At 39.1% G+C, this 24,256-nt stretch overlaps 1 protein-coding gene across 1 annotated transcript in view; it reads left to right on the forward strand.

Annotated features, from left to right (window-relative positions):
* The first annotated feature begins 593 nt into the window (after positions 1-593).
* The window catches only part of RAF1 (Raf-1 proto-oncogene, serine/threonine kinase), a 73,483-nt gene continuing 49,820 nt past the window's right edge, over positions 594-24,256 (forward strand). Inside the window, exon 1 of the mRNA XM_082847646.1 lies at positions 594-933. The gene's annotated coding sequence lies outside the window, so the exon portion shown is untranslated. The remainder of the gene's footprint in view (positions 934-24,256) is intronic.

Genomic DNA, 24,256 nt, shown 5'->3' on the forward strand with positions numbered 1-24,256 from the left:
TTGCCCTCCCGATATCCATTCCTGCCAGCGTTGGACGAAGGTACACAGCAGGTTTTCACACATCTTGCACCAGACTGGGTATTATCAGTCTTTTAAACTTTTTGCCAGTCTGACGGGGGAGAGGAACCCTCAATTTACAGGTGAGGAAACTGAGGCTCAGAAAAGTTTAGGGACTTTCCCGCATGATGGGTTGCGATTTGCCACTTGATGTGTCCGATTCCAGGGAGGACGGGCCAAAGGTGGACACGGTCCTCTGTGCTATGCGTCCTCGGGCACGTCTGGTTATCTCTGGGCCTCGCGATGCCGGCAAGCTGGCCTTCCTCCCCCAGCCAATTCTCAGGCTCCTTCAGGGCAGCCAAATCCTGGCCCTTCCCGGTTGCCAACCCGGGGCCAGGGAGGAGCCGCCCTACTGCCTTCACGGCTCCGAAATGGCGACCAGGGAGATGGCAAGACCACGCCCCCTGGGAGGCGGGGCCTGAGTTCAGGCCAGAGCGATGGATACCCGAGCCAAATTTGAAGTCCGCCGCCTGGCGAGCTCACGCAGAAGCAGAGAGCTGGTGGCGTCGCAGGTCGGGAGGAGGAGCACCGAGTGGAGGGCTCGCTTGCCGGGGCCGCCCGAAGGCGTCTTCAGTGCGGGCGCTGGGGCCGCCATCTTAGATGGTGGGAGTAAGACGAGAAAGAGCGTGAGAAGCGAAGGCTTCCCTGCCGCTCTTCTTTGGCCCCGAAGAGGGCCAGCTGGCCGGGCTTTGGGGTGTGTGCCCTGAGGTGCGGAGTGCGAGAGCGACGATGCGAGGGCTGCCCGGGGCCCCGTCCCCTGGGCTGGGGACGCGCCGAATGTGACCGCCTCCCGCTCCCTCGCCCGCCGCGGGGAAGAGGAGCGGACCAGACGCCACTGCCGGACGACTGGACACAGAGGCGGCCGGGCTCCCTCAGGTAGGCTGCAGGGCCGGGCCCGGGATGCCGGGGGAGACGGGCGGCGGCGGGGCTGAGGGGGCCGGGTTCCCCGGAGGCCCGGCCAAGGCGGCGCTGACGGAGCGGCCCCGCGGCTGCCGGGCGGAGGGCCCGGGCCAGGCCGCTGTCACCCCGGGTGGCGCTGGGCGGGCGGGGGCCCTGGGGCCCGGTGTCATGGCCGGCGAGCCGAGTTCCCACATCTCCACTCAGGTTTCCTGGTGTTTTGGGGAAACGTGCCGGCACTACCCCTGTATCTGGTGTACATTCCTTATATTTTGGCCACGGGAAAAACCGCCCAGAGCTGTCTCGGATCTGAGTGTTGTCACTCAGATGGGCTAATGTTTTTTTGGCCGCGGAGTGGGGGACCCGGGCTTGCATCTTCTCTCAAGTGACACCCTTTTCCGGAAGATGAGAGCAGTCAGGGACGGGAGGAGGAAATGGGTCGATGCCCCACCACAAAGGCATAGGGGCCTCCCCTTGGGTCTCAGGACTCTGCGGGTACCTAATGAGACGTTTGCGGTGCTTATACTGACGATTGGCCCCGGGATGCCTTTGGAATGAAGATCCAGGGGTCTTGTGTGTGAAGTGAGAGCCTCCAGGACGCTTCAGTTCTGCAGCTGCAGAGGCTCTGCAGAGCTAGTCGATGCCCAGAGAGAGGAGTTTGGACATCAGGAGAGGCGAGGCGGCTCTGTTCATTCATTGTTCTCTTTCAAGGGCTCTGGGTGTGCCCCCCTGGTATTCACTCTCTGGTGGGAAGAATGATAGGGTCTCCTGTGTCTCCTCGAGATGTGGCCGGGTTCTAGAGGATCACCCAGTCCTAGTAGGGAATGGATTCAGCGCACGTTCATCATTTCTGCCTGATTCGTCCTCTCCGGGCTGGAGGGAGTCTGCCCTCTGTTAGCTCCCGAGGCGTGAACACTGTGCGCTGTGATTAGGATGGATTTACCAAGTGTCTTGGGAATTTGGAACAACTAGTTTTGCCTGGGGGAGTTGAGGAAGCTTGTAGACTGGAGGGGACTTTTGTGCTGAGGTTTGGGCTGATGAGTAAGTGCTCATCAGGTGAGGAGGAGGGGAGAGCATGCTAAGTTGAGGGAACAGCTGGTTCAGAGGCACGGAGACGTGCAGGAGTTTGGGGAGCAGCAAGCAGTTTGGGGTGCAGGAAGGAAGTGGTGGGAGATTAGGGTCTGAAACAAAAGTTGGCTAGCTTGTGAAGGATCTTTGTTGAAGATAGTGAACTAGTTGATTTAATTGGGATTATTTTAAACGAGTGTTGCTAATTCTCTTTTCTTGCTGATAACTTTATTTCCTCCTCCTGTTGATGTTAAAGCTGATAGTAATTGCACAGATTGACTTTGTTAAACCCAGTTAAGAACATTTTGATACGGGCTTTATGTCAAATGTTTTGTACTTGCATTGTGGTGAACGAACTGAACTCATATTCCTAGGGATTCTTGCAAACGTTTCTTCTAAAGTTACACTTGCTAACAAAAATGTTGATTTTATAAATGTAGTACACTCTACTAATACTACATTTTCAGTGGCTGTTGACAATGTAAACCATGCTCCCCAGTCATTTAGAAATTGGCAGATTATATGAAACATCTGAAAAATTGTAGAATGCAAGTGAGTATATTTTTAGTTAAGTAAATGTTTTATATAGTAAACTGTTTCTTTGGATTGATTCCGTGGATTCCAATTCTGTTATAAAGTCTTTAGCTCTATGAACATAATTTTCCCCAAAGATCTGTATTTTGATTAACGTTTATGCTAAAGTGATTATTATGGTATTAACGGACTTAATCTAGCAGTTCCTAAATCTTTCTTGGGTTGTGATGATTATATACCACTGGAGAACCTTTTGGCTTGTTTTCACCCTTATCACTTCAAGGGATAAGCTGTTGAAAATGCAACAGAGACAGTTTGACCCAGTTGAACACTGGATACTTGGGAAAATTAACCTGTTACTCTTTCTGTTGTAAAAGCTTATCTTTTAGGTATGCGGTGTTTGTGATCGTAAGTTGTAGTGGAACTGCTTAGTCTTGTTAAACTCTTGTCAAATAGTTTAAAAGGTGTGCATGCCTTCAAAATAGAAGGCTTGAGTGAAATACATTAGAACATATTTTGTGGGATTTGGTTTAGCAGAAGAAAACAGTGAGAAGCAGGTTAAGCTGGTCACTTATGATGAAAAGTATCTAAAAGATGAAATGGAGAAAGGTTAAACATTAAGTATTGTATTATAACTGCTTTGAGACTGGTTGCTTTTAGTTTAAAACATGCCGTCTGTGAAATCCAAAGTAGGAGTTTGCTCTGAAGATGAAACAACTTCTTGGAAGTTGAATTTGACTTTCAGAAGCACCAGATTATTTATTAAATGGAAAATATAATTAATAACTTGAAATTACTATTTCAAATAGCCTGTTAGTAGTAGGTGCATGATTCTATCACATCTTAATTCCAGGTAAAACTTTGTTAATAACCTATTGCTTAAAGTAGAAAAATGTTACATGGGAGAGTGCTTTTGTTTGCATGTTAACATAGTAGGCCATATATAATAATCCTGGTCTTGGGAGGAGCTTGTTAGCCAAACAGCATGCCTTAATGTTGACTTGCAGAAGAGAATTTTAAATATTGTCTTTGAAAGGCAGTGGAGTAATGTCACAGCGGGATGGGGGTTAATGAAACCACAAAATCGAGCTTTGACTTATTAAAAGGTCTTCTGTTTTTTAAATTGTGCATGTCATGGAAGTCAGTTCTCCATAACAAATGTCTGTAGTCGGAAAATTGCTCACCTTGGCTAAATTAATTGGGAAATCCAGAGAACACTTGGGTTCATTTAGGATAAAGTTGTTTAGGATTTAGGTTGGGGTGTGTGTGTGAGAGTGTGTTTATATTTATGTATGTGTATGGATGTATAAGAATGCTTATTTGCTAAACTGACCAGGTTGAAAATGTGATACTAGATATTTGTGTTATAATTCACTTAGTATTTCTGGTATAGGGCTTAACTGCCTTGCCTGTAATCCTCAGGATAGTAATGTCTGGGTATTGCCTTAAAGTTGTGAGTAAAAATTCCTTAATTACATATCAAAATTTTCATCTTTAATTTTACGGTGGTTGAGTCATTCTGTTCCTCCTTTTCTCCCAGAATACTTGTGTAGCTCGCAATGATTTTAATAGTTAACTTCAGATCTGTTAGCTTTTCTTCTAAAACTACTCCTAGAATGTCAGTTTAACCAAGGAAAATGTCAAATGGGTGTTGTTCCTTTGTTACTGGTTTTGGCCCAGGCTATCTCAAGTCTCTTTGGCAAATCACTCAAGAAGTGTGTTAATTGCTTCACATTCCAATCAGTGTACATAGTTTTTCTTGAGGAACACTTGACACAGAGTTTTATTTTTAGATCAGATTCTAAGGGATTTTACTGGGTGGGGATTAACAACCCTAAAACTAGTTTGGAATCAAAACCTTTGTGATTTAGAAACTGTTTACATTTTTGGTTAATGAATGGGAAGCTGCAGGCAATGACAGTGTTTTAGGGAACCAAATATGTCTAATTGCTTCTGAGGACCCTTGTAGACTATACCGATGACATCTTTCTACCTGTTGGGTTTCACTTACTATGATCCAGTAAGTAGCAAGAGTAAGTGCATCTTTACTGTTGTAGTCAAGATGTTGTCTCCTATTTATTTTCTTCCAGCCTGCTAGGGAAGGCAAAAGTAGTCTGATTTCTTTGAAGCTACTTCTTTCTAGGCATCATATTTGGACAAAGTATTTACCTTTCTCCACCCATAAACATTTCTGATGGAAGAATCAGGGTAGTTAATGTTTTAACTTTGATAATAGGTCTTTAAAGTTATGACATTCTTAATCTGGGTTTTGTGGAGGCATACTTTTCAATCTCAGATAGCTTTTAACATCTGTCCTTTACCTAGGTTTGGGGTAGATGAAATACTGAGTTTTCCTTAGAACATGATTCTTGTTCTGTGTGGCAAATCTCATTAGGAAGCTCAGAGTTTTTGGGAGAGGCATTTCCCTGGATCCAGATAGATCATTCAGAAAGGAACTCCCATTTGCATTTAAGAAAGTTTGTTTACAGTAGGAAAAAACTAGAAAAAGTTCAAATGTACAACAATGATAAAATGATTAAGTAAACTGTGGTACAGCCACTTATGGGGCCCTATGCTTTTCATTAACTGTGGCGTATATGAAGCATTTATGACGCGGGAAATGCTATATCCAAATGATTACAGTTGTGTTAAAAAACGAAACAGTACAGTGGAATATTACTCAGTAATAAAAAGGAATGATGTACTGGTACATTCTCCAACATGTATAAACCTTGCAAACATTATATTAAATGAAAGAAGCTAGTCAGAAAAGACCACATATTGTATGATTCATTTTATATGAAGTGTCCAGAGTAGGCAAATCTGCAGAGAAAGTAGATTAGTGGTTGCCAGTGGCTGGAGGGAGTAGGCAATGGGGAGTGACTGTGACAGGGGTTTCTTTTTTGAAGTATTGAAAATTTTCTAAAATTGATTGTGGAGGTGAGTGCACAACTCTGTGAGTATAATAAAAGCCATTGAATTGTACACTTTAAATGGGTGAGGTGTATGGTATGTAAATTATATCTCAAGCTTTTTAAAAAAACTCAAAACCTACCCATAGGAAGAAAACACATGTAGATGTTAACAATGGTTGTTAAACAGTAGAAATACGGATAATGTTCCTCTTTATACTCTTCATATTCTCTGAATATATTGGCTTATAATAGAAAAATACATATAATAAAGTTAAATTCTATTCGTGGTGTGGGCCCTTATGTCCCTCCAAACCATTCAGTCACTCTCAGATTACACTTACAACTATATTTTTGAGCTTCTTTCACCTGTTTTCTACTTCCTCCAGATTAGTTCAGGCTTTTATGCTGTATTTGCCTTGACTGTTGTTAGAACTTCTGAATTGAACTTCTTTTTCTTATTTCTTCCCATGCCAGTACACTTTTCACATTATTGCCAGATTCACTTTTTAAATGTGTAGAATCTTAAAAATTGAGTTTCATTAATATTTTGTATAGGTAGTACAGTCACATGCTACAAAATTCAAAGAATACAGAAAGTTATGCTGTGCAGAGTAATTCTGCTTTCCCCTTTGTTTCCCAGATACCCAGCTTTTTTTCATGGAGGGAAATATGTTATGGGGTTCTTATGTTTCCTGTTTTGTGATGATACAAGAATATTCAGGCGTAGATGTGCTGGCCTTACTTCCTTTGGCAAATTGTCCAAGAGTCTCCATTGCTTTTCAGACTAAGCATACAGTTCTTGCTTCTATGTCTTGCTAATGTGGATTCCTCTTACTATCTTCAGTGGAATTCAGAAGCCATTTTTTTTTAGCACCTAAGTAGGTGCAGAAGGCTAGTGTGGTGGAGGGTGAATTAGGTAAGTTCCTGCCTTCAGCGACCTTATCTAATGAGGAGAGATTCACAGGATTTCCTCACTTTTATCTGTTCCTCTTTTAAGAGTCATTTTGAACACCATCTTCTAAATATCATTTCCCGATCTTTTTCTCTTCTTCTCACTCATTGTTTCCTTCTTTGAACCCCACCTTAAAACCCTTGCATTTATTTTTCTTATGGTCTTTATCGTATAGTCATTTGTGAGCTTATCATCCCATTAGGTTATCAACTCAAATTAATGCTTTCTAGTCAATGTGCAAGTCCTTCTTTATTGATATTTGTGAAAAAATTTGAGAGGCTGAGGGACCAGGCCTGTGTGCTTTGGTGAAAGTATTGAATCTAAATTACCACATTTAATATTAGGTTTTATAATAAGACCTTTTATTTAAACTTAACAGGGTTTCTGTATGTACTTTTCGGTACCATGCACTGTAGACTTTATATGTATTGTGACGTATTGATATTTTATTAAAGTGTTTGTTTACCTCTCATCTTTTCTCGGAGGACTGTATCTTAATCATCTTTGAATACCCAGAGTTTAGCACAGTGGCTGGCCCCCCTGATTTCAGTTCAATTTGTTGAATGTAAGGTGCTAAATGATGTTTATTGAAGTGAATTTTTTGTATAGATGTCTTACATCTCTGGCTAAACTTAAGCTCCTTAGAGCTGAGCCGTGTCTTATTTATAAATCTCTAGTTCTTAAAACTTTCTCTTGATTATGTAATAAACATTAATTGCATGAGTAGAGATTCAGAGGTTAATCACCTGTGGATTTAGTTCCTTCCTACTGCCCACCACACAAATGCTTACAATTAAAAGGGTATACTACTTATTAAACTCATACTCAGAACTTTGTAACTTAGACATCTGTCGGAGGAATTACCGTGTCTGTTTTGCTTTATCAATAGAGTGCTCTGGGTTCTCACTGCCAGCTCCTTGAGGACATTTGCCTGCTTTGGCAGCTCACTCATTGGTTCAAGCCACTCTTGCCATACTGGCTATTTTCTTCTGCATTCATAGGCTTTATATGTGGAGGAAAGTTTCAGCCAGAGAGAATGAGGGGATAAATGATACTCTTCTGCCTTCCTTGATCTTAGTCTGGACTGGAATTAGAGAAGTGTGAATGTGAGAATAGATATGTCCTTCACGACTAGTATTTATCTAGCTGTCTGACAATGCAAAATGGACCCTTTCGGGTTTTTTTTTGGGGGGGTGGTGGTGGTAACTTATACAAAATATAAAATATACCATTTTAACCATATTTAAGTGTATTACTCAGTGGCATTAAGTGCATTCATAGTGTTGTGCAACCATGACCACTAATCTTTTTCCAGAACTTTTTCATCATCCCAAACAGAAGAACCCTGTAACAATTATAGAATAGCTCCTCATTCCTCCCTACCTCCACCCTCTGGTAAACTCTGTTCTACTTTCTCTCTGTGAATTTGCCTAGTCCAAGTATCTCATATAAGGGGAATCACACAATATTTATAATTTTGTATCTGGTTTATTTCACTTACTGTGTTTTCAGGGTTCGTCCATATTATATTGTGTGTGAGAATTTTATTCCTTTTTGTGGTTGAATAATATTCCATTATGTATGTGTGTGTGTGTGTATGTATGTGTATGCTCCCATGTGTGCACACATAAAATATTTTATTTATCCATTCAATAGTTGATGGGCTCTTGGGTTCCACCTTTTGGCTTTTGTGAAGGTTGATGCTATGAACAGTGGTTTACAAGTATCTATTTGAGTCTCTGCTTTTATTTCTTTTTAGTATATACCCAGGAGTGGAATTGCTGATCATATGGTAATTCTGTTTAACCTTTTGAGGAACTGCCAAATTATTTTCCACAGCAACTGAACCATTATATATTCCCACCAGCAATGCATGAGAGTTGCAATTTCTCTGCATCCTTGCTAACACTTGTTATTTTCTGTTTTTTGATAGTAACTGTCCTAATGGATGTGAAGTGGCTCTAGGCTTTTTTCTCACTGCTGATTAGATCGAATGGTCAAACCAGAAGGTTAGGAAGTTGGCTGTATTTGCATCGCATGGACTTTTTCCTTCCTTATAAATGTATTTGTATACAGTGTTCTTGAAAGAGATAAATTAATTACACAATTAGTGACTCATTTTTTGAAAAAAAAAAAGTTTTTTGTTAAGCTGGTACATACAGTTGTTGTAGTTACCTTCTTTGTACCCTCATTCCCCCCCACTTTTTTTTTCTTTAATTTTCTTGGCGGCTGCGTGGCATGTGGGATCTTAGCTCCCCAACCAGGGATCAGACCCGAGCTCCTTGCATTGGAAGCGAGGAGTCTTACACTGGACCGCCAGGGAAGTCCCTACCCTCATCCCCTTTTAATCTAAAATGTATTCAGTTAACCTGTAAAAGATGATTTCAGTTAATCCTGGGTGGTAAGATATAGTAAGTGAAAAAAGTAGGGTACTAAAATATGTACAATAAGACTCCATTTTTATAAAGAAAAACATTTACATGCGTCTATTAAAATGCTACCCCTTCAAGTTCAAATACTACAATGAAATCATTCTTTAGTGTCTACCTCTTCCTCCACTTGAGCTATAAGTGACCTTTCCATGCTCCAAATTCTTACAGTTTTCTTAAGAAGTTAACGCCTCTCCGCCCCATCGCCACACAAAAAAAAGCTGTCACATCTTGTTGTAGGCCTCTTTGTCATCCTGAAAGCTCATAGCACATAGTCTTTGGGAAATGATGATTTTTTTTCTTCTACTTTAAAAACTCTTGGAAGGCCAGGTCTGTCTTTCTTAACTTTATATTCTTCGAAGCAATTAGCAGTTGAAATAGATTCTTAGAAATTGTTAAATGATAGTGCTCCTTATACTTTTCCACTCAGTTCTCTGCCAGGTTGCAGTATACAGAGAGGCATTCTGGTTCTTTAGATTGTATATATCAGTACTTTTATGTGGTAGATAGTGATTCAATATCCATGGAAAAGAATTAGGGTAAATATTGTAATTATAGCTTTTCTCCATTAATATTTTATTCTGCTATTTAAGCATCTAATTTTGTGCGAGGTACTATAGTGGATGATGGAGTATAACAGGATGTAGGAAATGCGTATAGTTCTTTTCCTTAAGGCATTCAGACTTTGGTGTATAATTACATAGGTTACATATTCGTATTTTGTTTTTTTGCTCCTGTGGCAAAGTAGCTGGGTATAATTTAGGGCTTTAATGATTCAATGGTCTAATTTACAGAGAAAACTTCTGCACATTTCCTTGTTTCAAGAAAATTATTCTTGAAAAGTTGATTTAAAATATTTTCTGGGAAACAAGTGATACTATCAGTTTTACAGGTATACCTTATTGTAATTGTTACTAGTTCTTAAAACAAGCAAGGTGATTTATTACCTTTGGGGGTATCATTGAAGACTAGGGAATCTTTCTGTGTATGAAAGCCATTGACTCCAGAATGCATTGTAGGAGAAATGGCCGAATCAGATGGTTACTTCTTGAAATAGCTTTGGCAAGATTGTAAACCTGGAGGAGTACCTCCTATCTTGAGGATAAATCTCAGTGTCTGTCCAATTGAGAGATGCTAGTGTGCAGAATAGTGGATTCACTTATTTTATATTTCATGTCTTTATTTTTGAGGAAAGCTAATGCTGTTTTTTAAGTCACTTGTTAATTATGCAGGACTTGCCACTGAAATTGATGCCTTTTATGTGGAACAGAAATTATTGGTACAAGGTTAAGTCAGTGTTTTCAGGCATTAACTTATTAGCAGGATGAGATGTCTGCGTGTTTTTTTTTTTTTTTTTTTTTTTTTTGCGGTACGCGGGCCTCTCACTGCTGTGGCCTCTCCCGTTGCGGAGCACAGGCTCCGGACGCGCAGGCTCAGCGGCCATGGCTCTTGGGCCCAGCCGCTCCGCGGCATGTGGGATCCTTCCAGAACGGGGCATGAACCCGTGTCCCCTGCATCGGCAGGCGGACTCTAAACCACTGCGCCACCAGGGAAGCCCCTCTGCGTGGTTTTTATTTCCTCTCCATCCCCTTCCACTGACTAGGCGTTTTTTACTTCATTATTACCCAGCCATCAAAATGATCATTCCTAAACCATATTTTATTTGTGCATTGATGTATTTTCATGCTTGTGTTAATGGTTTTACTTTGTAATTGGCTCTTTTCATTTAAAAATGAGCAGTTGCTGCCTAAATGAAGAAGCAATGACTGATTTGGAGATGAAAAGTAAAACTTGGGTTAAAAAAGAGTTCAGACAAAGTGACTTAAAATGAAAATAATGAAAAAGTAAGAGTTAAAAATAAAATTGGCTCCAGATGTCTTTCATTGTGGAACTGATTGCTTTAACATAATTGTTTGGACTAGCTGATTAACTTGTTTTGAAATTAATTACCCTTTTAAAAAGTTAGACTCTTTTCTAAACTCCGGCGGCCCTGCTTGCTAACTATTAGAAGGGTAGAGTATCACATTTTTTCATGTTCGTGTATGCTGGCCAGTCATCTGATGATGTTACCAGTTTGTGGTCAGAAATTGAGAAAGAGGGGTGAGAAAACTCAAAATATTGACACACACACCACCTTGCAGTGCATCAGAGTGCCCTTTTGAACTGGTTGGGAAACTGTAGTTAAGCCATTTCCAAACTAGACATATTATTGTTTCCTAGCTTGGACAAGATGACATTTTATTTAAGTGTTTGTTCTGTTCAGCAGAAACTTTTTATGTGTGAGGGTGGGTTTTTTCCAGTGTTGTGTGACCAACTGAATTAAAACAAAACAAAACAAAACACTTAATCCTTAAAGGAAGCTTGGAGTAATCTTGAAAAATTGATCACCCAGTCTCTCAGATGGACCAAGGCTGGATTGAACAAAGGGATGAGCTTAAAGGAGAAATCAAGAGTGAAGTCGCATTATAAATACATTAAAATATGAGTAGGAAATTCCCTGGCGATCCAGTGGTTCGGACTCTTGTTCTCTCACTGCCCAGTGTTCAGTCCCTGGTCAAGGAGCTAAGATCCCGGAAGCCACCTGGTGCGGCAAAAACAAACAAAACAACCAAACAAAAAACGAGTATTCATCTATGTTTTTGCCCTGCCAAAAAAAGTGTTTTAATAACGCAGGCAATTTTAGCCACCATTCCTCATACTGAGTCTATGTTCTTGTGAGATTTTGATTGCAGCTGAAGAAAGTGAATCTATTCTTTTGTCATTCTCAATTCTCCCAAGCCTTATAGTTTGACCGTCTCACAATTGAGTGTGATTGTTGTGTCTAAAGATACATTTTTAAAAAAAGGTCCGTAAAGATAATAGCTTACCTTTGTTGACTTAACTACTATATGCCAGGTTCTTTTGAGAGTTTTACCTTAATTCATTTTTTTTTCTTTTTTTTTTAATAAATGTATTTATTTATTTTTGGCTGTGTTGGGTCTTTGTTTCTGTGCGAGGGCTTTCTCCAGTTGTGGCGAGCGGAGGCCACTCTTCATCAGGGTGCGTGGGCCTCTCACTGTCACGGCCTCTCCTGTTATGGAGCACAGGCTCCAGACGCGCAGGCTCAGTAGTTGTGGCTCACGGGCTTAGTTGCTCTGTGGCATGTGGGATCTTCCCAGACCAGGGCTCGAACCCGTGTCCCCTGCATTGGCAGGCAGATTCTTAACCACTGCACCACCAGGGAAGCCCTACCTTAATTCATTTAATCTTCCCATCAGCCTGAAGATGTAGGTACATTGTGATCCTTATTTTAAAGAGGAAGAAACACAGAGACAGATGGAGTAAATACCCTAAATATAGGCCATCTACTTAAGGAGAGATTAGAGAGAGAGATTTTCTGGGTTAGTTTTGACTTCATCCTACATACATCCTATCAGCACCTTAGAATTTAAATTCTAGATGTGATACAAACTTACTGTTTTTGTTAGGTTTCTGGGAATGCCGTCTGCCTTATAATTTTCTTTATGACTTAGAGTAGTTCCATTTCTTTCTTATAGGCCTTAGATGATTAACCCCACTTCATCCCTGTATTACTTCTTCATCTAAATTATAAATTTATTGAGGGCCGGGATCAAGTCTTAATCAAATTTGCCTCTCCCAAGTACTTTTCATAGAGCCTTCAGAGGTATCCCTTCTGAAGAGTTGTCCTTCCTAAACTTTTTTTTGACTTGAGTAGAAATAATTACTTCCATTACTTTTTTTCTGTAAGATGATAAGGAATCACTTTGTTATGACTTCGTATGTGAAAACTTTTCTTCAAATCTTACATATTTAATTTAGGGATTTAGTTTAAAATAGCACTTTACGAAGTATTCTTCTTGGGGCTTCCCTGGTGGCGCAGTGGTTAAGAATCTGCCTGCCAATGCAGAGGACACCGGTTCAAGCCCTGGTCCGGGAAGATCCCACATGCCATGGAGCAACTAAGCCCGTGTGTCACAACTACTGAGTCCGTGTGCCACAACTACTGAAGCCTGCGCGCCTAGAGCCGGTGCTCCGCAACAAGAGAAGCCACCGCAGTAAGAAGCCCGTGCACCGCAACAAAGAGTAGCCCCTGCTCAATGCAACTAAAGAAAGCCCGCATGCAGCAATGAAGACCTAATGCAGCCAAAAATAAATTTAAAAAAAAAGTATTCTTCTTTCCAAAATGTGTTTCTCTCCACCACTAATCAATGTTTCATAAAGTTCTAGGAACTTTTAATCACTTGTATAAAACAATTGTGGGCTCACACTGAAGCCTTTAATCTAAAGTTTGGAGTGATTGGGGATACCCGTCTAATGTTTTATCTTAAACATTTACCATTTAATGGGGAGACTTCCCTCTCTGGAAAGTTTTCTGTGCAAATTTTGCCAGTTCTTATGAGAATGTTTAAGATGCTTAGAATTTTATATGATAGGTAATACTCTGAAGAGTGAGCTTAGTGGAAATATTCCTGAAATGATTTGTTGGCTTTTGTAATTTTTAAAGATTCATTAGGCGATTAAGTAATCAAAACTGAGTAGACACAAGTCTTTGGAATAGTATTAGTGTTCTGATCAGAATGGCTGTTGGAGTTATTAAAAATCAATGAACTAAGTTTATTTCATTGCTACCATTTCTCCTACTCTATACTCTTAGCCTATTTTCTAATTTTCTGATTTACCAGGAAGATACAGAGTTAGAATATTTTAATTAACTGATTAAAATATAAATTGACATATACTTCAGATAAAGTTGTATACCATATATAGTTAATAGAGCTACTTCTAACTGTATTTTACTTAAAGAACAGTGAAAGAGGTATTTTACATGTCTTTTAAGCATTGTCACTGTAAGTTGTACATAGCATTTGATTTATTTCTCTTTGATAGTAAATCTTGTCTAATTTCTCCTATCATGGGGAAAAAAAATAGGCTTTTTGAGGAAATCATAAATCCAAGCAGAGAGAGAGGTGTTTTCCAAAAAGTTACATTGGTTAATTGTAGGTAATTTAGGAGCGTGCTGATGTTACTCACAGGTTCCGAGTTATAGACTAATGGGTAAAGCATCTGGAATTATTACTCCATGCAGTCTCTGCAGAGGATCTCTGGGAATATGGAGACAATTTGCAAAGATCAAATGAACAAGATAGCATATTGCCAGTGTTATTCCCCCAAGTAATGTGAGAGCTAAACAGTTGATCTGTATTTTGCAACCTGGGACTTAATTTTGGAAGACAGTACCAGTAGCGGTTAAGAGCTTTAGGCTTTTAACTCAGAAAAACCCAGGCTGGAGGTGTAAGGGCTATCTAGGAGAGTTCCTGATTGTTGTATATCATGATAATAGGGAACATTTACTGTCTCAGGCCAACACTGTGTGTTTCATGTGTTACTTAACTCTCACATATTATAAAACATGCTGAGTAGAGGAGAATGAAATACAAGTAAATCTTAAGTTTAGGTGTCGTAAATCAAAGGCTATTTAAAACTATAGACACCATAGTGGATTCAGGTCAGTTATACCAGTCGTAGTCTTTTAAAGCTCTTGCTACCAGTTCCTCCTCCTCCTTTCTCTGCTTTCAAACCAAGGAGAAACTCACAGCAGCTAGATAATATTACAACAGAATTTTAACTCTAGGGCAGTGCCCAGGTTATTTTGATGTATAGGAATTCTTTTGTATTGACTAATCTTCAGAAATAGTGAGTCGTGGTTTGTAGTTCAGCAGTCTTCTAATTACATGGAGATTTTATTTTATCTAAGCTGTATTTATTACCAACTCTGGGGAGAAAAATTTTGGATTGAAGATAAAGAAGAATAACTTAAAGGCAATTTACAAGACCAGTGCTCTAACCCCTGAGCTACAGAGCTGTAAAAAGCAATTTAGACTTCATTATTTTTGTCTTGAATAAGAGCTTTCTGAATAAAAGATTATATATTATATAATATATTTCATACATTATTATATATTATATATTATTATATATTTCATACATTCTCTATTCTGTATCATTTAGTGGATAAGAAGAAAGGTCATGTGAGAAAATGCATTAGTAATACAACCGCTCTAAGGTAAATCATTTATTATTTAGAAATGAGATAAAAATCTCTTAAATATGAAGTAAATTTAAATTGCTTATGATATACAAAACATATTTTCCTTTCTTCCACATACAGGTCTGATGAATCACTTATAAACAATAAACAGTAATTATTTCAAAGTAGTGTAATAGTAACAATGTTAAATGATTATTTTTTGTGTTTTAAATCAGTGTGTTAAAATAGAGCTGTAATTTAAGAGTCTGAGGACCTGAATTGTTTGTTTTGCTTCCCTTACTGTCACTAGATCTTTTGAACTTCACATTTTCTTTATTTACAAAGAGGAATAATACCTGCTTTTAGTCTGTTTAATTCTAACAGCACTATGAGATAGTGGAGAGGAATAAACTGTAAAGTTCTGTGAAATTTTAAGTTGTCCTGTTTGAAGTAAACTATCTGCAATCAATCTCAACCACAGAATGCATTGCTGCATTCTCAGAAACTAGAGTTTAGGTAGATTAAGAATTTCTTTAAAATCTCATTCAACGCCAAAGTGCTAGCTGCCATAGGTGTTTTTTGCTCTACCACTTTAATATTTTTGAATGAAATTTTTATAAAAATAAAAAAAAAAGTATTTGAATAAAAACTCAAAAGTGAGGGCTTTTTTTAGACTGATTTTAAATGCTGATTTGCTGAGGCATTTTGAAGAAAATTTAGAATGTCTCTGTGTGAAAATATTTACATTTTGTGTGTGTGTGTGTGTGTGTGTGTCCCTAGTCAGGAGGGGATAGTAAAATTTATTTGGCTGTTTGGCTTGGCTGAGGTAGGGAGAGGGTGAAACAAAGTCAACCTTAGCCCCAAGTTTGCCCAACTGCCTCTTGACTCTTTTAGGCAGAAGTTTTAGGACTTTTTGATTCTTGCACACTGAACTCCTGAAGAGCTTCCTGAATTAATCAGGGTTGTTATAATTGGTTTTTCTTACCGTGGTCCAAAGGTGTCTAACCCTTCGGGAGAGTAACTGTGACAAGACAATGGATGAGGAATGTTGAGTGAGTGCTCTGCTGAGGTATCTCCAGAAGTTGATAGAGTAACATTTCCAGTCAAACATGTATGCCTCAGATTAGGCTTTAAGGTGGTAGATGGACCTTAAGCATAGGACTCAAATCGCTTAAAAAAATTATACCCTAAGTACTGGTATTTTCATAATTGTGGTCTTATCAGATTTGACTTGTCCTGAGGCTCTTTAATAGTACTTTGTACGTGTGCTGCTCCCTAATAATCTTGCACCTGAAACAGTCTTGCTTTCAAAATGTTTTTTATAGCGTCTGGTAAAGTAAAAGAGCAAAAAATAAGACTCTCCCAGCATAATGAATCTCTTAATAATTACTATTTTATTAATCTGGTGCTATTTATTCATTTTTAGAAATGCCTCTGAATGCAGCAGTTCATTGAAATTATTGCTAGAGCTGGGTCACAGGGTGAGAAGGCTGAAATGAATGTGTTGCATTTAAAATGCCTTTATCATGACCTGGTATTCTTGATTTTGAGTTTAGAATAAACTATTCAAGTGTCCTTTGTACTGTCACTTGTTAGGAATTGTACTAGGAAATAACTTGATTTCTCTGAAATTCTTGTCAGTTTTCACAAACATAGTATGGCCCTTATATTTACTACTCTCTTACTTTGTTTGCATATCCAAGAGTGTCCCTTCCTGCTATAACCAGTTTCTCAGTCACATGGTGTTTTGTGTAGATTGGGGCATGAGAATTGTGGAAAGAGTGCTCAGAACTCTGCAGACTTTGGAAATACAGTAAAGCTTTTTGCCTTAGCTGAGAGAATGTTTGTGACTTCTCTGTTAATGCCTGGGAGTTGAGTGGTAGGTACTGTGCTCTTACTGCCCATTTGATTTGTTGCCTGATGACAAAAGTGCAGTATTATGAGGAGGATTTGTACCTTGCTTTACCAGTGTTTAGACTTTCAAAAAGATAAACTTATTTCTTGGAAGTGTAAGATGAAAATTCTGTTTGTTCTCTTTCTTCAGAGCTTCCTGCTTGGCTGTCCTGGTGCATATTGTTCATGGAAACCCCCAGGAATGTGTTCTTGATTTTAAGAAATATGAATTTGCTGTAAAAGCTGAGTTTTTTTTAAACATTCCTATAGTTGAATTATTTAAAAAAGAGTTTGCGAACTTTATCATTTTAATCATCTAATTAGGTGTGGCATGTAAAACTTGTTGACATTCAACAGTCACTTGTTTTTTATTCATTGAGAAATCGGCTTCATCATTTACTAAGATGGAGAATTAGTTTTAGGGCTACAACATCATGGCCTATGGTATTTGGCCCATAGCAAATACAGAGAAAGTGGTGACTACTGTCTGATTCTAGAATCGTTTGGAAACCTGATGTGAAAATGTAGCAGTTTTCCCAGATTTTAGCTTTTGCACTTTCTGAAATTGCTGAAAACTAACAAAATTTTAAGTTTGTTTTCCTCTTTAATTTTGCTGATCGGTTTCATGGTTGACAACTTATGTATATGAGGAATATTTTAGATTAACATCCAAGAATCTAAACTATAATTTGGTTATGCTTAAGAAAGCATTCTTGTTTTGAGACATGTACTCCAAATATTTGTTAATTATTGTATTTCCTTTAAGCTGAGCAGTCCCCTCCTTCCATCTGAAATCCTCTTTCTACACATTCTTTTGCATTCTACATGCTCTTAGGCATGTTTAAAAACACACTTCTACATTTCTTTAGCAGGGGCACTGTGGTTTAAAACGACGTTTTATTTTCAGTAGTGTATATTTAGGACAAATGGATGTGTGTGTAGGTGGAACACATTTACAGTTTAGTGTGACAGAGCAGGTGAACAAGAATGGTGCTTGGTTTTATTTTTAAAATAAAACAACTATGAAGAAAAATGCCAAACAATACTAGTAAATCAAACTTTGGAAATAACTCAAGCATAGTAGAATTACATAATGGCTTCAGCTGGCTCTAATCAGCTGGTTTTTGTCTGGGATTTCTCTGATGGAGCTGCTGTAATGAATTTAGCTGACTGCCAGCCAGCAGTTACACTGTGCCGATTCTACAGTTGCAGAATTCCACAATTGTCAGTGTTCTAGTCCTAGGGTGTAGCCCCTCAGCATAGTGTGGTTCATAAATGCACTGATGATTTCTGTTAGAACTCAGCACCCATTGGACCCAGGTGCCAGCATTTGTTACTCATTCAGGATGTGTCTTTAACGGCCAGTTGTATGCTAGACACTGTTAGAGGTGATGGGGTTTTTAGGATGAACTGAACTTACCTTCTTGGAGCATACTATCTAGTAGGGTAGGCAGACAATCATTGGCTAGGCAGATATCTAATGTAATTTCAAAGTATTAATTAGATGGTAATAAAGTATTATGAAAACAACAAAGCTGGGTAAAGAGAGAAGAATGATGGGGAGGGGCAGGATACACTTAAAACAGGATGGTCAAGGTGGTCCCCTTTGAGGAGTGACATTTGTGTGGAAACATGATTGACGAGAAGTGACTAGCAACGAGAAGGCCAGTATGATAGAAATAAAGTGAACGAGAGAGAAGGGTAGGAGATAAGGTGAAGAAGGAAGATAGAGGCCAGGTCGTCATGTAAGGCCTTGTAGGTCATAGTTAAAGAATTTGGGTTTTATTTTGAGTGTGATAGGGAACCAGTCACACTTAAAATAAGGATTTTAGTGGAGCAATAGTGTGACCAGATTTGTGTTTTAAGGTTTTTCAGTAGAGAATAGATTTAGAGGCTTTGGGAGTGGACATTGTGACTCCTGGTGTAATCTAGGCAAGAGGAAATGGTGCTTTAGGTTAGATTGGTTGGGTTGGGTTAAAGTAGTTGGATTTTGGAGGGTCTGACAGTACATGATGGATGATTAAATGTGGTGGGCGAGGAAAATACTAAAGGAATCAAGGATCATATCTAGGTTACTTTGTTGTGTGGATAAGCACTATTATTACCGAAAATAGTAATATAGCTATCGTGTGGTAATAGCTGTCATGGATTAAGTGACCACTGTGTACCAGACAGTGAATTTTTCATAGTTTGTAGTGTTACATTTACTACTCATAGCCACCTCTTAAAATATAGTTGTGCTTACTTTACAGATGAAGAAATTAGGCTTAGATGTTTTTTGCCGAAGTTCACACAGCCAAAAAGGTTACTCATCAACAGGTCTCTTTGACTTCAAAGTGCAAGCTCAGTTTATTTAGTCGTTCAACAAGTACTCTTCTAGGAGTTAAGTATACAGAGGTTATCAAAGCTGAGTCACTGTTCTCATGGAGTTTAAGAATTTATAATTTGGGTGTTAAAAAATTTTACCGTAAGAGTCTGTACAGTTTTGTAGACCAAGTGTGTAGGAGGACCTTGCTTACAGGAATGTTGGATTTTTGGTAGCCTTAATCTTCTGGAATGTAGCTTTGACCATGCACATAAGCCTGTCCTGAAGCCTTTTCATTACTCAGTAGGCTAGGCCCTTTCTAGCTTAGTAGGCTAGGTTCTTTCTCTTCTGTTGTGCTCCTTAATACATAGGCTTGATTATCTCTCTCTCTCATATCGGGTTGTCAGTAGCAAATGCTGAGGAGTAGGGGAGTCCATAGAGGTGTAAATACTATCAAGTCAGAAGTGGCACTGGCAACCAGAGTGTAAGAAATACCTGAAGAATAGAAAGGAGACACAGAACTCTGTTGTCTGTTACATTCATTATCATTATTGTTTTGAAACTTTTCCATCAAACTACCACTAAAATTAGATTAAAGGCCTACTCTTTAAACCTGAAAGTTCTTTGAAGTCATGTTTTATCTTAAATCTTTGGTTTTTGAATTTTACTTCAAAACAGGTGTATTATAAAAATATTTTAAAATATTAGTTACGTTATTAACCTCCGTCACTCAAGTCTGAGTAAAATTGTTTTCTTAGGAAAATCTACTATATTTATATTCTGTAGATAGCCAGAGGTTACTCATAGTAACTTATAAATCATTAAGAGAAAGTTGAAGTATAGTCTGTTTGGAAAGCTAGGGAAGGATATTCTATATCAGAAAAGTTTAACATATGTTAGATTTTCATGGCACTAGAATCATCATAATGTGTTAGAGCTAGAAGGATCATTATAGGTCATCTCTTCCAACTCCATATTTTGCAGAGGAGGCAGGTAACTTGAGGTTATGTGGATTAAATGAAATAGCATATAAACACCTGTCTGCTCAGGGTGTTGCGTAGCTCATAGTAGATGCCTAAAAGATGCTGGGTTTTGTTTTTCTTTATCTGTCAAGTCTTTTCCTTTTTTTTTCTTTTTTTTTTTTGCGGTACACGGGCCTCTCACTGTTGTGGCCTCTCCCGTTGCGGAGCACAGGCTCCGGACGCGCAGGCTCAGCGGCCATGGCTCACGGGCCCAGCCGGACCGGGGCAAGAACCCGTGTCCCCTGCATCGGCAGGCGGACTCTCAACCACTGCGCCACCAGGGAAGCCCAGTCTGTTCCTTTTATATTTTCTCATATTTCACTTTCTGGAAATTTTATTTTCCTGGTCCTAGAGATAGATGTGTTCCAGAGAAGCCACTGAACAAGAAAACGTCTGGTATCTTGTCCCCTGCATGCTCAAGTATTTTCCCTTGAGATTTGCTGAACAGAGCTACAAGGGCTTAAGAAGACCCATGTTGCTTGCCTGATTGGTCACGTGTGTGTATTTTATAAACAGTGGCAATATCTGAGAAGCTTGAATTTAAATGTATCACCTGAGTTTTGATTATACCTTTAAGAGTATGTACAGTAGGTCAATTTAAGGATTTCTCTAAGCTCCTTCCTTTAATCCCTTGATCTTGCTGATTGTCACCTGTAAACCAGTGAACACCTGTTAACCAGTGAAGTGAACACCTGTTGTTTGTTTCTGTTTCCCCCTTTCATTGTAATTGTATCCCATATTTTTCTCTGAGGAACTGTCAGCCCTTATCCTTATTACCTAGCCATTCATTTGAGCCATTTTAATGAGATTGACCCCATCTTTAGCTCTAGTGGAGAGACTGATTAGCTTCAGTCAGTCAGTAAAGGCCAGCCATTTGGATATAATGATTTGGTTAGAGTCACTCACTGGAGGCCAGTGAGATATGAAGTCATGTTTGGGGCTCCTTACTCTGAAGAGCTTCCCTGGGAAATGCTGTTTACCTGAAGGCATTACCAGAAAGTTCCAAAAAGCAAAACTTGAATTTGTCACCTATCGGCAACTATTTACGTAGCATTTACATTGTATTAGGTATTGTAAAGAATCTAGAGATGATTTAAAGTGTATGGAAGGATGTGTGTAGATTATATGTAAATACTATGCCATTTTATATATGGTACTTGAGCATCCTTGGACTTTGTTATCTGCAGGGGGGCCTGAAACCAATCCCTTGCAGATACCTAGGGAAGATTATACCACATTTTAGTTATTCATTCATCAGTTGGTGGGCATTTGGGCTGTTTCTACCTTTTGGCTATTAGGAGTAATGCTGCTATGAACATTCTGATGTCCTTTTGGCTATTAGGAGTAATGCTGCTATGAACATTCTGATGTCCTAAGGTTCTAATAACCTGCAAGTCTAAGTCCTATAATTCCAGTCTGCAGGAGAGAGAGAAGCCTGATGATTTTTGTTGTTCTGGGCAGACTTTTGAAAGGTTAAAGAATAATTTATTAGGTTTTATTTGGAAATATTGAAATAGAAATAACCAGAGGTTTTTTTTTGGCTGCACAGTGCGGCTTGCGGGATCTTAGTTCCCCTGCCAGGGATTGAACCTGGGCCCCCTGCAGTGGAAGCACAGTGTCTTAACCACTGGACTCCCAGGGAATTCCAGGGAGGATTTTTTTTTTTATATAACATTTGGAGTTCACGGGGGTCCTGAGACTGCAAGCTAGAAGTAGGTCTGATTTAGTCCTTCGTACCTTATTTTTAAGATGAAGCCACAAGGTCTATGGAGATGCATGGGCTTTCCCAGTGCCTCCAAATTTAGTATCGTTGACTTTAATGGTGTTTTGACTAGTAATGATCAACATGCTATCTTTTTTTTTTAATGACATGGTAGGTTTAGGCAACTATAAACATTCTTTTTAAAAAATTTATTGTGGTAAAATATACATAACAAATTTACCACCATGTACCATACACATAATATAAATTACCGCATAGTTCAGTGGCATTAAGTACATTTACAATATGTTGCACCCATCACCACCATCCATCTCCAGAACTTTTTCATCATCCCATACTGAAACTCTCTACCCTTAAACTCCCCACCCCACTCTCCCCTCCTGTTCCTGCCAACTACCATCCTACTTTCTTTCTTTGTTTTAAATCCTACTTTCCTTCTTTATGAATTTGACTACTCTAGGTACGTCATGTAAGTGGAATCATAAAATATTTGTCCGTTTATCACTGGCTTGGTTCACTTAGCATAATGTCCTCAAGGTTCATCCAAGTTGTAGCATATATCAGAATCTCCTTGCCTTTTTTTTTTTAATCTGGCTAGTCTTTTTTTTTTTTAATTAATTTTTGGTTACGTTGGGTCTTCGTTGCTGCACGCGGGCTTTCTCTAGTTGCGGCGAACGGGGGCTGCTCTTCGTTGCTGCACGTGGGCTTCTCATTGTGGTGGCTTCTCTTGTTGTGGAGCACCGGCTCTAGGCGTGTGGGCTTCAGTAATTGTGGCACATGGGCTTAGTTGCTCTGCAGCATGTGGGATCTTCCCGGACCAGGACTCGAAGCTGTGTCCCCGCATTGGCAGATGGATTCATAACCACTGTGCCACCAGGGACGTCCAGAATCTCCTTGCTTTTTAAGGCTGAATGATACTTCCTTGTATGTATATAGCATATTTTGTTATCAATTCATTGGTCAGTGGACACTTGGCTTGCGTCCACCTTTTGGCTGTTGTGAATAATACTGTGAATGTGGGTGTGCAAATATTTTAAGTTCCTGCTTTCAATTCTTCTGGGTCTACATCCAGATGTGGACTTGCTGGATCATATATTCAATAGTAATTCTAATTTTAATTATTTGAGGAACTGCCATACTGTTTTCTGTAGCAGCTACACCATTTTACATTCCCATCAGCAATGCACAAGAGTTCCAGTTTTTCTATATCCTTGCCAATGCCTCCCTCCCTCTCTTTTTCTTTTTGATAATAGCCATGTGAAGTGCTGTCTCATTGTGTTTTTGATTTTCATTTCCTTAATGATTAGTGATGTTGCACCTTTTCATGTTCTTGGCTGTTTCTTATATCTTTTTTGGAAAAATGTGCTGATCCTTTGCCTGTTTTTAAATTGTGGTTTTTTTTAATTATTGAGTTCTAAGAATTCTTTATTCTGTAGTCTATAGAATATTTGTATTCTAAATGCAGGTCGCTTACCAGATACGTGATTTGCAAATATTTTTTCCTCATTCTTTGGGTTGTCTTTTTACTTTCTTTATAGTGTTCTTCGAAGCAGAAAAGTTTTTAAGTTTGTTGAAGTCCAATTTACCTTTTTTTAAAAAAATATTTTGTTTACTTATTTATTTGGCTGTGCTGGGTTTTAGTTGCAGCATGCATGTGTGATCTAGTTCCCTGACCAGGGATTGAACCTGGGACCCCTGCACCAGGAGCACGGAGTCGTATCCACTGGACCACCAGGGAAGTCCCTATCTGTTTTTCTTTTGTTGCTTGTGCTTTTAGTGTTATATCTTAAAAACCACTGCCAAATTCAAGGTCATCAAGATTTACTCCTTTGTTTTCTTTTAAGTGTTTTATAGTTTTATGGTTTTAGCTCTTACATTATTTAGGTCTTCATCCATTGGGTTAATTTTTGTATATGCTCTTAAGTAGGGGTACAGCTTCATTCTTTTGCATGTGGATATCTGAATTGTTTGGCACCCTTCTCAGTTCAGTTCTACTGATCTATATGTCTGTCCTTATGCCCATACCACACTGTTTTGATTACTGTAGCTTTGTGTAATAAGTTTTGAAATTGGGAAGTATGAGTCCTCGAATTTTGTTCTTTTTTGAGATTATTTTGGCTGTTTTGGCTCCCTTGAGTTTCCATATGCATTTTAGGGTCAATTTCCATATGCATTTTAGCTTGTCAGTTTCTACAAAGAAGCTGGTAAAGAAGCCTATTCTGTTAGGGCTTGTATTGAATCTATAGGTCAGTTTGGAGAATATTGCTGTCTTAACAGCAAACTTGCTTTTACTGCTTTGGACATCCATGGACCAACATTCTTATACCTTCTGAGTTTATATATTCTCTCAATTTCAGATCAAGTTCCCAGCTTGGATCCTTGCTCCATTCAGTTGTAGTGGGTTCTAAAGGGGCAGGATCATGAATATAAAAA

This window comes from Leucopleurus acutus, assembly GCF_964270905.1.
Source record: "Leucopleurus acutus genome assembly, chromosome: 10".
NCBI lineage: Eukaryota > Metazoa > Chordata > Mammalia > Artiodactyla > Delphinidae > Leucopleurus > Leucopleurus acutus.